Below are 13,645 nucleotides of genomic sequence, written 5' to 3'. Positions count from 1 at the left end.
TTCAGAGCAGTGATAAGGGGATAGTTCATCTTAAATACTTAAAATTCTGATTTATTTACTCTTTTTGCTTGTTCAGAAGTGTTTAAGTTTTTTTTTTTTCTGTTGAACATGAAAGCAGATAGTTTGAAGAAAGCTGAAGATCTGTAACCACTGACTTTCCATCTATGGAAGTCAATGGTTACAGGTTTTTCGTTTTCATCAAAATATCTTGTTTTGTGTTCAGCAGAGTAAAGAAACCCAAACAAGTTCTGAATAAGTGAAAAGTAAATGAATAGTCAGTAAATTTTCTCTCTTTTTCAGGTGAACTATCCCTTTAAATAGTTTCATAATAGTTAGGCAACAAAACAGAATCTCAAACTTCCATAAATGCCCACAGACGTTCTGCTGTCTCACTGTAATTCTGCTAACTTTGGTATCTGACCATGCTTAACCAATCTTTGTTGCATGTAATTCACCTTAAATGCTTGTTTAACTTTTCTAGAAAGTAATGTACACACACAATTACAAAGCAGTCTTTGTTTTACTTGTACAATTACAGTATATATTTTCTGAAAATGACATGCATATCCCAGACTGTCACTTAAATTATTCAGCTACAATATGGGTAAAAAAGAAATTCTCAGCTCTAAATGCACCCCTGTTTGTTTTAGTGATTGTCTTAATAAACAGATTGTGTTGTTTATGTATTTATACATTTGCCAGTTTGGATATTCATTAAATGATTTGATGATTAATTTAGATAATACTCGTATATTATATAATTTTTTTCTTTTAAGCATGCTTTCTTTGATGTAAAAAACTGAATATTTTCCATCAATTTTGTCAGTCTGTCAAATCATTTTTAGAAATTATTCTAATATGCTGATTATTAATGTTATTGGTAATGAGAAAAATATGTTATTTAGCATTTTATGATTATGATTTTATTTTATGAACAGAGAGATCAAAACAGTAGTATTTATTTAAAACAAAAATATCATACATGTCGTCTCCTCAGAAGACAAGAAGAAGACAAGGTTCTATCTGACATTTTTGTCAAAATTGAGTTATTGACATATTTTTATTAAATCACAACTTATTTATATTATGGGATGTGTTTTTATAAGTTGTTTACATTTTAAGACTTTTTATTAAAAAAAAACGGTTTATCTATTAAGTTAAGTTAGCTTGGCTCTATAAGTTTCTTTCTGTGAGCCAATCAGCATTTTTAATGCACGCACAAGGACCAATCAGGATCAGCTTTCTTTTTCGTTTTGCCGGACTGCTCCATTGACAGCGAGAAAGATCAGAAAGACAAAATCACACAAAATCAGAGTCGGCTAAATAATGCCACATCACACAAATTGAGATGTGTGTAAATGTGATGCATTTTTTGACACTGAGATTAAATGTTAAATTTTAAAAAGAAACGAAATATTTAAAAAAATTAAATATTAAATGTGAAATATTGTTATTTGTGTATATATAGTCAGTGAAACACTTTTATTACACTTTTGTTTATTAAACTCATTTGCTCATAGTCTGTTTTCTTTTAAAGTCTTTAAATGTAATAATAAGCCTTGAAGGGCAAATGCTTAATTTACTTCATGGGGCATATAATTCAATAAATATAGCATAAAATTCAATAAATAAAATTCAATAATTCAGATAAAGCATACAGTTTAATAATTATGACAATAATAATTACATAAAATTAACATCTGCACTGGATAAAACATTCGGCACAGCCTTGTATGTTAAATTTAAACATGTAAAAATATTCATCCTAAAACATTAAATAAATTTTATAGAAAGCAAATATTTTTCTTTCTCAAGCATCAACATATTGTTACACCACCAAATTATATATTTTTTTATTGTATTCCTTGAAAAGTAAAGCTTCAATAAATGATCTGCCAGATAGAACCTTATAATTCCAAGCCGAAAATTACTTTTCAGAATTAGAAGGTTCTATCTGCATTTACCATGTTTTTGATACTCCAATTTGAAAATGTAAGAAAATTTTGATAATTTACATTTAGAGTACTTTTAGGGTCTCTGTCGTGTTAATGTATGAAAGAGAACTGTTACATGCATATTATTAGTTATATGGAATGCAAAAACTTTGAAGCTCAATTTCTCAAAATCATTTAGAACGCTGATAGAACCTTATAATTCTAAAGTGATGATATCTCTATTGTCACTTTTTAAATGGTATTACGCATTGCAGTGAATCGCAACCTATCATTGCAAATGTGTTTTTTAAAACTTTTGTTCAATAGCACTTTTTCTTTGCCTAAAAAAAAATGTGTCCAAATGCAAAACCTAAACTAAAAACCCTAAACCACTCGTTTACTGGCGATGGATTGTATCATAACAAAAGTCCTAATTTTAAAATGGTAATCTAAATGTCACAGAACTCCATAATGCTGAAATTAACTGTTTTTAATATGCACATGATCTAAAGCAGAGGTGGGAATTATTCAGGCATAATGCAATACTCATTTCTTGTAAATAACATCTAGCTTCCTCTTTATTCAGTTTATCACAAGTCTTTGCTTTGTCCGATAATGATTCATTGGTGGAAGCGGTTGATAATCTTTGCGTATTTTTACATACATTGAATTGGTAAACTGATGGCCCACTGAAAATCATAGTGTCAATTGTTTAAATGCACATCTGGCCTTTACTACTTGAACAAAATAAATAAAACAGCTTATATAACAATATTAATGTCTGTTTTTATAACCACTAGGGGGAGACACAGTGTCACAGCTGTCATTTTTATTCAACAACAGTTTCTTTTAACATTTCACAAGGTTTTGGTTTAATCTCACGTATTAGGAAAGCACTCTTCGTATCATGTTTCTTGCTTTCCAGCTATTGAACTTCCATTATATCTGACTTTTCATTAGCATTTCTTCACCTTAATAAATAAATATTAAAGCATTTGCCAACTTGTATTTAGCAAGGCATGTTTATTTAAAAGAACATTAAAAGTTCATCAGAACACTTAGTTTGTTAAAAAGATGTTTGTCTTTTTTCTGCAAAACACACAGACACACACACACAAACACACACACACATAAAAATATTTTTATAAAAATATATATATTTTTGTTTTTACAAAATGAAGAAAGCCATAAAGGCTGAGTAAATGACAAAATATTTCTCTGTTTTTATTATTATAAAACTTTTTTGGTGTACATTCTCTTCAATAGCTCATGCATTTCCATTTCATTAAAAAGGCAAGAAAAGTTGATTTATATAGCACAGTTACACAGTGGTAATTTAAAGTGCTTTACATGAACAGGAATAAAAGAGACAAGAATAAGAAAAAAAATAAATAAAAGTTATTAAAAGTTAAAAAGTTTTAAAATGTGTTAAAAGTTTTTAAAAGAGTGAAAAAGCAATAGTGCGATCTGTCAGACGTAGCACAGTGCTCATTCAGTAAAGGCACAGCTAAACAGATGTGTTTTAAGTCTTGATTTGAATGTACCTAATGTTGGAGCACATCTGATCATTTCTGGAAGCTGATACCAGCAGTAGGGTGTTTAGTAGCTGAAGGCCGATTCACCCTGCTTTGACTGAACTCTTGGAATCTCTAATTTATATGATCCTAAAAATCTGAGTGATCTGTTTGGTTTGTGTTCAGTGAGCATATCTGTAATGTATTGAGGCCCTAGGCCATTTAGTGATTTATAGACAAGTATAGTAATTTAAAGTCTGTTCTGAATGTAACTTTGAGCCAGTGAAAGACCTGAGCACAGGTGTGATGTGCTCTGATTTGCTGTTTCTGGTCAGAATTAAATTAGAATACCATTTTACAATATTGCTGTTTAAAAGAGCTGATATGGTAATGTATTTTGATGTAATTCATCAAAAGATAATGTTCTGAGCAACATGAAGAAGCAGAATATTTTTTTAAAGTTTTGACTGGGAACTATGTTCATCAAAAAGTCCTGAAGAAATGCCATGGTTTTCTCAAAAAACTATCAAGCTATTAGTATTAAAATATTTTTTTTAGGATCATGTGAAGACTGCAATAATGATGCAAAAAAAAACTGCTTTAGATCAGCCAGCAGAAACTTGATCAAAATGTCATCTATAATTGATGTAATCGAAGCTAGCAAAACTGTTCATAGGTTTTCACAGGAACTGGATTTGATGCTCGCTTTGTTTAAATGTCTCTGCTAAAAAAATGCTTTGCATTTTATGACCACAAAGGACATGGTTTGTGATTAAAAACAAAAAAAAAGAAAACTATTAGAAATATTTTAAAAAGTATACAAAAAAAGGATTTTGAAAAGTTATCTTAACTTACAAAATTGCTTGTGAAAAACCCAGTATTTTTACAATTTCGTACAGTCCTAAGGCTATAAGTTACTAACAAATTAAAAAAACATTTATGGGTCATCTATTTAAGAACAAATTCCCCCAATAACTCAATATCAGTGGATGAGTTTACATTGGCCTTTTAGCTGAACAAACTCTTGAGTTGCACAGTTTGACAGTCTAACAAACCCACCCTGACATATGGGGCCTGTATCATGAAGCTGGATTAGCTGGCTAGCCAGTTATGTTTCAGTTTAGTTTAAACCAACCTTTAGCGTTTTAGGTAACATTAAGGCAGTTACACCTGAATCTCTTTTTGTTGACATGGTATTATGGAGCAGCTGAGGTATACCTTCATGGTACCTAAAACCCAGAATTGGTGCAAAGTGAACTAAAACTTAACTGGCTAGCCATCTAATCATTCGGCTTTCTTCATAATATCTTCTTTTGTGTTTAACAGAAGAAAGAATATCATAAAGATCTATACACACTCAAAACTAATTAAATAATGAGTAAAATTTTGATGTTTTTGGATGAATTCTCTCTTTAATTTATGGTTTAAGTCAGAGTTTGTGATTAACTCTGGACCACATGCACCTGAAGGCAGAACAGATGCAGCAAACAGCCAATCACTCAGAATATAAGAGTTACAATTAGCTTCATTTCTCAGGAGTGAGTCAATTCACTTTTTTGTTGAAGATCAAGACATACTGTAACATTATCAGAAATATAATAGATCTACAGTAAACACATTTACAAGACATGATACAAACACGGCTGAAGCATCAACTTTTAAAAGACAATTTAAATCAAATTTTGTTAAATCAATGCAAATCAATCAACTGCTTTTATTAAATAAAGTTTCACAAACGGCTCAAATGAACATTTTAAAAGCATCATGTATACAGCAGATTTATGTGTAAATGTTTAAATGTAAATTCGGCCCCACTTTATATTAAGTGACTTACTATCTACTTGCATAAAACAAGTACAATGTACTAACTGTGTTCATATTGTATTGCACAACACTTATGGTGCTGTGGAAGTAGAATACGGGTAAGTTTAGGGACAGGTTTGGTACTTCGAATAGTTTTATTGGAGGGTAAAGGTGTGAGAGACAGTTCAAAAGTGTAATTAATTGTAATTACAAAACATTACAATACATACATTTTTAAAAACATAAATACAATATAAAAACATGTATCCACAGAATAATTGCACTGAACCAATTGATTAAGTTAAATGCGTGTACATAATTAAGGCCACTTAATATAAAGTTTGTCTACACATTTTAGTCTAAATATAAACTAATACAATAAATGTAATGTAATGTTTATTTATATAGCGGAGTTATTGTGTATAGCCATACACCCAAATCACTTTACAATCGTGGGGGGTGGGGTGGAGTGGGGCGGTCTCTCCACTTTGGCCAGGACACTGGGGTTACACCACTACTCTTTATGAGAAGTGCCATGGGATTTGTAAGGACCACAGGAAGTAAGGACCTTAGTTTAACGTCTCATCCGAAAGTCGGCGCTCACTGACAGTATAGTGTCCCCTTCATTATACTAGGGCATTAAAACTCACGCAGTCCGCAGGTTGAGCGCCTCAGTTTTTCCCATGTGGTCTTTCATCCAGGTACTGACCAGGCTCAGCCCTGCTTAGCTTCAGTGAGTAACTGGTCTTGGGTGGCTGGGTGATATAGCTGTAGATCTATACAATTAGGTCCATTAGGTCTATACAATTTAATCTAAATTCATTATTAATATTATTTGACCTTTCAAAACCATTTGAATATGCAATTTAATGATTATAATATTAAAAGTATTGTAATAGTATAATAATAATGTTATTAGCAAATGACATCATATTCACTTTACTCATAGCTGATTTTTCATGTTTGGGCTTGCAATCTCTATCCTAGTGTAAAACCTTCTCCAGAGCAGGTTAGCAGTGTACTAGTAATTTACCATGGCAGTAAAACCAACCCACCTTCTAGAGATTGCTCAAACTAAATTCAGACTTACCTGGCTAAAGTCCGAAACCGACTTCGTGCGACAGGCCTCATATGTGGTGATGGTGTTGTGGTGGTGTGAAACATGTTTATACCATAGACTGTAAAAAATATGGACGTAGTGTCCGTGACGTCACCCATAGGTTTCTGAAGAGCGCAAATGAAGCTTACTGTAGGCGTGGTCAGCCGTCGCCATCTTGGAAGTGCGTCATTCCCGGATACTCGAAAATGGGCAGAGGCGGATCTTAGGCGGAGTTAAGATGACTGTTTGCTGAAACCATAGAGACCATCCCACCACCCGCGACATTTGAATCATTTGAACATCTCAGCGTACTATCGAGGTAAATTAACCTGAAACTACACAACAAAACTTAAAATAATAAATGTTGTTGATATTATTATGGCTCTCTGTGGCAAGCCATTTTGACTTATTCTTAGGATATGCTTTATTGATTTCAACATTCAGCATTCATTATATTTCTTTCGTTTGAAATAACTGAATTGTTGATATCAACTATTTAATTGTTAACATCAAAAAGTATTCTTTATATAAAATTCTTAAATTAAATATTTTTTTATATCAACAATTAACAGTTGTATGTTCAATGTTGGCAGTTGATATTGTTTACTGGTTGAAATGTGATAAGTAATGCTAGTAAAATGTGACTTGGGTTTATTTACTAACACAATAATGTATTTATTAATAATAGTTCAACATTTAGTAATCCATTTAATTTGAGCTTGTTAACATTATCTAAAGTATTGTGAGTATAACATTTATATTGGAACAAAAGTATTAGTTAATATTAATACACACACACACACACACACACACACACACACACACACACACACACACACACACACACACACCTCTCCCGCGATTTATTCAGAAATTTACTCCCACACCGTAAGAAATCTGGCCGGCTCCCGCGGAACAGCAGTTATACCCGATAGGTCCCGAGTCCGACAGGTACATTTTGATTGACAGCTTTATACAGCCCAAACCCGTTCACAGCCTACATTAAAATGTGCTCATGCACACAGCTCTAATGCATTTTTTTTAAGAATGAGTCATTTATATGTTTTAACATCATTTATTCGTAACAAGCGTAGACTATAGGCCACTTGAAAGTTGGAACAAAGAAATAAAATAAGTCCTACAGCTGTAACATCGTAACATCTCAGCACTCTATAGGTCTAGGTACACTTAGCCTTTAAATTAGCCTACACACCAATGAAAAGTAAACTTGCTTAACAAATCAAATTAAAATAAACTCTAAATGATGACGGGTATTTTGGCAATAACGAAATTAAGATAAAGGCTGTGCAAGTTGTTTCTCCACTTCTCTTCACAATCTGGCATTAAGGCGGCGGTGAAGCTGAATAATAAAAGAATAATGCCACCATTAGCCTGTATACTCTGTCTACATTATGATTATATGGTTTAATTAATATTTATTTATAATTTAAAAACCCTTTACGCACCAAGATTAGGCTACGTGTGTTTGTGGAGGAACATTATTAAATCCACTGGCTTTAGCGCAGTCTTGCACTCATGGTACGTCCAGCAGCTGAACACCCTTTCCTGCGGCTACAGGTCGAGATGCAGAGTTCTTATCCGGCTGATTTTGCAAGTTTTTGGTAGGATTGTTTGTTCATCTTCTACGGAAGCGTAGAGCTGCCACCCAGGTAAAAAAAAGAGCTTTATCACGTTTGTACAATATACTTTTCACGTTCTTACAATATAATATCACGTTTGTACAATATAATATCACGTTTGTACAATATACTTTTCACGTTCTTACAATATAATATCACGTTTGTACAATATAATATCACGTTTGTACAATATAATATCACGTTTGTACAATATAATATCACGTTTGTACAATATACTTTTCACGTTCTTACAATATAATATCACGTTTGTAAAATATAATATCACGTTCTTACAATATAATATCACGTTTGTACAATATAATATCACATTTGTACAATATAATTTTACGTTTGTACAATATACTTTTCACGTTCTTACAATATAATATCACGTTTGTACAATATAATATTACGTTTGTACAATATACTTTTCACGTTCTTACAATATAGTATCACGTTTGTACAATATAATATCACGTTCTTACAATATAATATCACGTTTGTACAATATAATATCACGTTTGTACAATATACTTTTCACGTTCTTACTATCACGTTTGTACAATATAATATCACGTTTGTACAATATACTTTTCACGTTCCTACAATATAATATCACGTTTGTACAATATAATATCACGTTTGTACAATATAATATTACGTTTGTACAATATACTTTTCACGTTCTTACAATATAGTATCACGTTTGTACAATATAATATCACGTTCTTACAATATAATATCACGTTTGTACAATATACTTTTCACGTTCCTACAATATAATATCACGTTTGTACAATATAATATCACGTTTGTACAATATACTTTTCACGTTCCTACAATATAATATCACGTTTGTATACAATATAATATCACGTTTGTACAATATTAGTAATCATTAAGCCAACTTTATTTTTGAAAAGCAGGCGCATATTACCGTTATCGTTTCAGATATCTTCTGGTTTAAGCCTGCAGCTAACATTACTCTGAATATGAAGGATTTAATCCAGTAAATTTTAAAATAAAGTTCTAAATAATTAATTATTTAAGACATCATTGCATGCATTTATGTTTAACATTGTACTAGAATATCACTCACCGGAAAAAATGGAGACCCGTCTTGGACGGTCTGTTAGTACAATTAACTGCACAACAAGCCATATTATTTAATAAATGTAAGAAATAAAACCAACAAATTGAACAGACTGCATAAAACCATGTACAACTAAAGCACAAACACTGCAGAAACCATATTCATTAGACGGAATTAGCAGACGTGACGCGACCACGCGGGCTAGCTGCAGCTGACAAACTGTCAATCACGGCTGTCACTCAAGTGACCACTCCCTTAATTATGCAAAAGAAAAAATCATTAATATAAACCAAACGAATAAGTTATAAAAAAATTCACCCCCCTCAGAGTTGTCATGAAGGGTAACGCTAGCTATATGCACTAAAACCATCAAATGTACCAGGCTTTAAACATGTTTTTATCAGCTGTAAAAAAGGCCAATTTCCCATTGCATTCAGAAATGACCTGCACTTCCTGGAGCCAGCCCCCCAAGGCGAGTCGATGAATTGCAGTTTTAGTTACTTCCGTATTGGCTTCACGAGGGAGAGCGGGATGTTGCCGCTTGGTTTATACACGCAATTCACATGAGTGTTTTGCTGACCCAGCCGAACCAGTGAATCACCACACTCCTCCAGACTTATTACATACAGCGGCAAAGTCAGATGAGGCGGAAAGGACTCGAGGAAAGGGTGCAAGGGGACAATGAAGTCCCCTTGTTCCTCTCTCTCAGAGACGCTCACAAGGTTTGGGTCATTTATGGGAAGTGGAGGAAGCAATTGGCCAAAGTAGAGAAGTTGTGGACACTGTAATCTAAGACTTCATGACTAAGGATTTCCCTGTGACTCTTGGTCGCTCTCCCTCTCTCTGTTTCTTTGGCTATTGGTCACGAGGGATGGCGCTGTCAGCTAACACAGCCTCTGGTATAAGAGAACCGCTTCAACATGAAGGCTAAGTGTTCTGTTAGGACGCCATTGGGGTATGGACTTACATGAGGATTGTGTATTATTTTTGTGACGAATAGGACGAGATAATCAACCATTGACCACCATTCTTTATTGGCACTGCCTGTCTACAGCTTCATTCAAGGTACCAAGGGTGAATCATTACTGAGATTTGGGTATAATTTGATATTAACGACTCATAACTGGCTTGATTATTGACTTGTTGGCTATAAGTTACTAACAAATTAAAAAAACATTTATGGGTCATCTATTTAAGAACAAATTCCCCCAATAACTCAATATCAGTGGATGAGTTTACATTGGCCTTTTAGCTGAACAAACTCTTGAGTTGCACAGTTTGACAGTCTAACAAACCCACCCTGACATATGGGGCCTGTATCATAAAGCTGGATTAGCTGGCTAGCCAGTTATGTTTCAGTTTAGTTTAAACCAACCTTTAGCGTTTTAGGTAACATTAAGGCAGTTACACCTGAATCACTTTTTGTTGACATGGTATTATGGAGCAGCTGAGGTATACCTTTATGGTACCTAAAACCCAGAATTGGTGCAAAGTGAACTAAAACTTAACTGGCTAGCCATCTAATCATTCGGCTTTCTTCATAATATCTTCTTTTGTGTTTAACAGAAGAAAGAATATCATAAAGATCTATACACACTCAAAACTAATTAAATAATGAGTAAAATTTTGATGTTTTTGGATGAATTCTCTCTTTAATTTATGGTTTAAGTCAGAGTTTGTGATTAACTCTGGACCACATGCACCTGAAGGCAGAATAGATGCAGCAAACAGCCAATCACTCAGAATATAAGAGTTACAATTAGCTTCATTTCTCAGGAGTGAGTCAAATCACTTTTTTGTTGAAGATCAAGACATACTGTAACATTATCGGAAATATAATAGATCTACAGTAAACACATTTACAAGACATGATACAAACACGGCTGAAGCATCAACTTTTAAAAGACAATTTAAATCAAATTTTGTTAAATCAATGCAAATCAATCAACTGCTTTTATTAAATAAAGTTTCACAAACAGCTCAAATGAACATTTTAAAAGCATCATGTATACAGCAGATTTATGTGTAAATGTTTAAATGTAAATTCGGCCCCACTTTATATTAAGTGACTTACTATCTACTTGCATAAAACAAGTACAATGTACTAACTGTGTTCATATTGTATTGCACAACACTTATGGTGCTGTGGAAGTAGAATACGGGTAAGTTTAGGGACAGGTTTGGTACTTCGAATAGTTTTATTGGAGGGTAAAGGTGTGAGAGACAGTTCAAAAGTGTAATTAATTGTAATTACAAAACATTACAATACATACATTTTTAAAAACATAAATACAATATAAAAACATGTATCCACAGAATAATTGCAATGAACCAATTGATTAAGTTAAATGCGTGTACATAATTAAGGCCACTTAATATAAAGTTTGTCTACACATTTTAGTCTAAATATAAACTAATACAATAAATGTAATGTAATGTTTATTTATATAGCGGAGTTATTGTGTATAGCCATACACCCAAATCACTTTACAATCGTGGGGGGTGGGGTGGAGTGGGGCGGTCTCTCCACTTTGGCCAGGACACTGGGGTTACACCACTACTCTTTATGAGAAGTGCCATGGGATTTGTAAGGACCACAGGAAGTAAGGACCTTAGTTTAACGTCTCATCCGAAAGTCGGCGCTCACTGACAGTATAGTGTCCCCTTCATTATACTAGGGCATTAAAACTCACGCAGTCCGCAGGTTGAGCGCCTCAGTTTTTCCCATGTGGTCTTTCATCCAGGTACTGACCAGGCTCAGCCCTGCTTAGCTTCAGTGAGTAACTGGTCTTGGGTGGCTGGGTGATATAGCTGTAGATCTATACAATTAGGTCCATTAGGTCTATACAATTTAATCTAAATTCATTATTAATATTATTTGACCTTTCAAAACCATTTGAATATGCAATTTAATGATTATAATATTAAAAGTATTGTAATAGTATAGTAATAATGTTATTAGCAAATGACATCATATTCACTTTACTCATAGCTGATTTTTCATGTTTGGGCTTGCAATCTCTATCCTAGTGTAAAACCTTCTCCAGAGCAGGTTAGCAGTGTACTAGTAATTTACCATGGCAGTAAAACCAACCCACCTTCTAGAGATTGCTCAAACTAAATTCAGACTTACCTGGCTAAAGTCCGAAACCGACTTCGTGCGACAGGCCTCATATGTGGTGATGGTGTTGTGGTGGTGTGAAACATGTTTATACACGCAATTCACATGAGTGTTTTGCTGACCCAGCCGAACCAGTGAATCACCACACTCCTCCAGACTTATTACATACAGCGGCAAAGTCAGATGAAGCGGAAAGGACTCGAGGAAAGGGTGCAAGGGGACAATGAAGTCCCCTTGTTCCTCTCTCTCAGAGACGCTCACAAGGTTTGGGTCATTTATGGGAAGTGGAGGAAGCAATTGGCCAAAGTAGAGAAGTTGTGGACACTGTAATCTAAGACTTCATGACTAAGGATTTCCCTGTGACTCTTGCTCGCTCTCCCTCTCTCTGTTTCTTTGGCTATTGGTCACGAGGGATGGCGCTGTCAGCTAACACAGCCTCTGGTATAAGAGAACCGCTTCAACATGAAGGCTCAGTGTTCTGTTAGGACGCCATTGGGGTATGGACTTACATGAGGATTGTGTATTATTTTTGTGACGAATAGGACGAGATAATCAACCATTGACCACCATTCTTTATTGGCACTGCCTGTCTACAGCTTCATTCAAGGTACCAAGGGTGAATCATTACTGAGATTTGGGTATAATTTGATATTAACGACTCATAACTGGCTTGATTATTGACTTGTTGGACACACAATCTGTATTTATTGGAAGGCCTGTCAACAGTCAGGATAACTGTTTAATTTAGCTTGACATGATCTGGGCTTGTCATTCCAGTGTTGCGTTGGGGTCTTGTCAGACACGTTTGACCTCACCATTGCTGTGCAGCTATTTAAATAATGTTTATAGGTGAATATGAATGAATGGCCATTTTTAGAATAAATCTGTGACAGGGATACATAAACATGCATGAAGGGAATCCGTAAGTGCTTGTTTTGGACAGAAAGCTGCAGATTAACTTTGAAGCGAACGTTCACTGAGAACTGAAAATTATGTCATCATTTACCCAACCTCAACCTTGAAACTGTTTGAGGTTCTATTTTTTTCTGTTGAACGCAAAAGAAGATGTTTAAAAAAATGCTGGAATACTGTAACCATTGATTGCAATAGTATATGTCTTTCCTACCAAGGAAGTCAGTGGTTACAGTTATTTTGTATTCAACAGAAGAAAGAAACTCAAAAAGGTTTTAAAACACTTGATAGTGAGTAAATAGTGAGTATCCCTTTAACCTTTTAGGGCTTAGTGCCCACTTTCGTGGACAGCACATTTTAGCTCTTATGTTTTATATTTTGTTACAGACATACAGTGTCATCCTGCAACTGTTTTTTCAGCATATGAAATTTCCCAAACACTGTTTTAACTGTCCAAAAGGATACTGATAGTCAAAACATGTTAAAAAATATATGTGCATGTGTTATTAATCCATTAAAAAACAGTCAG

At 33.9% G+C, this 13,645-nt stretch overlaps 2 protein-coding genes across 11 annotated transcripts in view; both read left to right on the top strand.

The window, feature by feature from the left end:
• Positions 1–13,645, top strand: part of LOC147841782 (uncharacterized) — a 168,823-nt gene that overhangs the window by 9,305 nt on the left and 145,873 nt on the right. The gene's annotated exons all lie outside the window — the stretch shown is intronic.
• The window catches only part of tfeb (transcription factor EB), a 73,854-nt gene that overhangs the window by 17,037 nt on the left and 43,172 nt on the right, over positions 1–13,645 (top strand). For 2 of the 10 annotated variants that reach the window (XM_087272592.1, XM_087272589.1), the window contains exon 1: positions 6,638–6,669. The exons of 4 other annotated variants lie outside the window; for them this stretch is intronic. The gene's annotated coding sequence lies outside the window, so the exon portion shown is untranslated. Of the gene's footprint in view, positions 1–6,637; positions 6,670–9,578; positions 12,812–13,645 lie in introns of those variants that run through there. 4 more of the 10 variants (XR_015502014.1, XM_087272591.1, XR_015502012.1 and 1 more) reach the window with 2 other exon arrangements.

Source organism: Danio rerio, chromosome 11 (assembly GCF_052040795.2).
Source record: "Danio rerio strain M-AB ecotype USA chromosome 11, GRCz13ab, whole genome shotgun sequence".
Lineage (NCBI taxonomy): Eukaryota > Metazoa > Chordata > Actinopteri > Cypriniformes > Danionidae > Danio > Danio rerio.
This window is presented reverse-complemented; position numbering and strand designations above follow the sequence as displayed.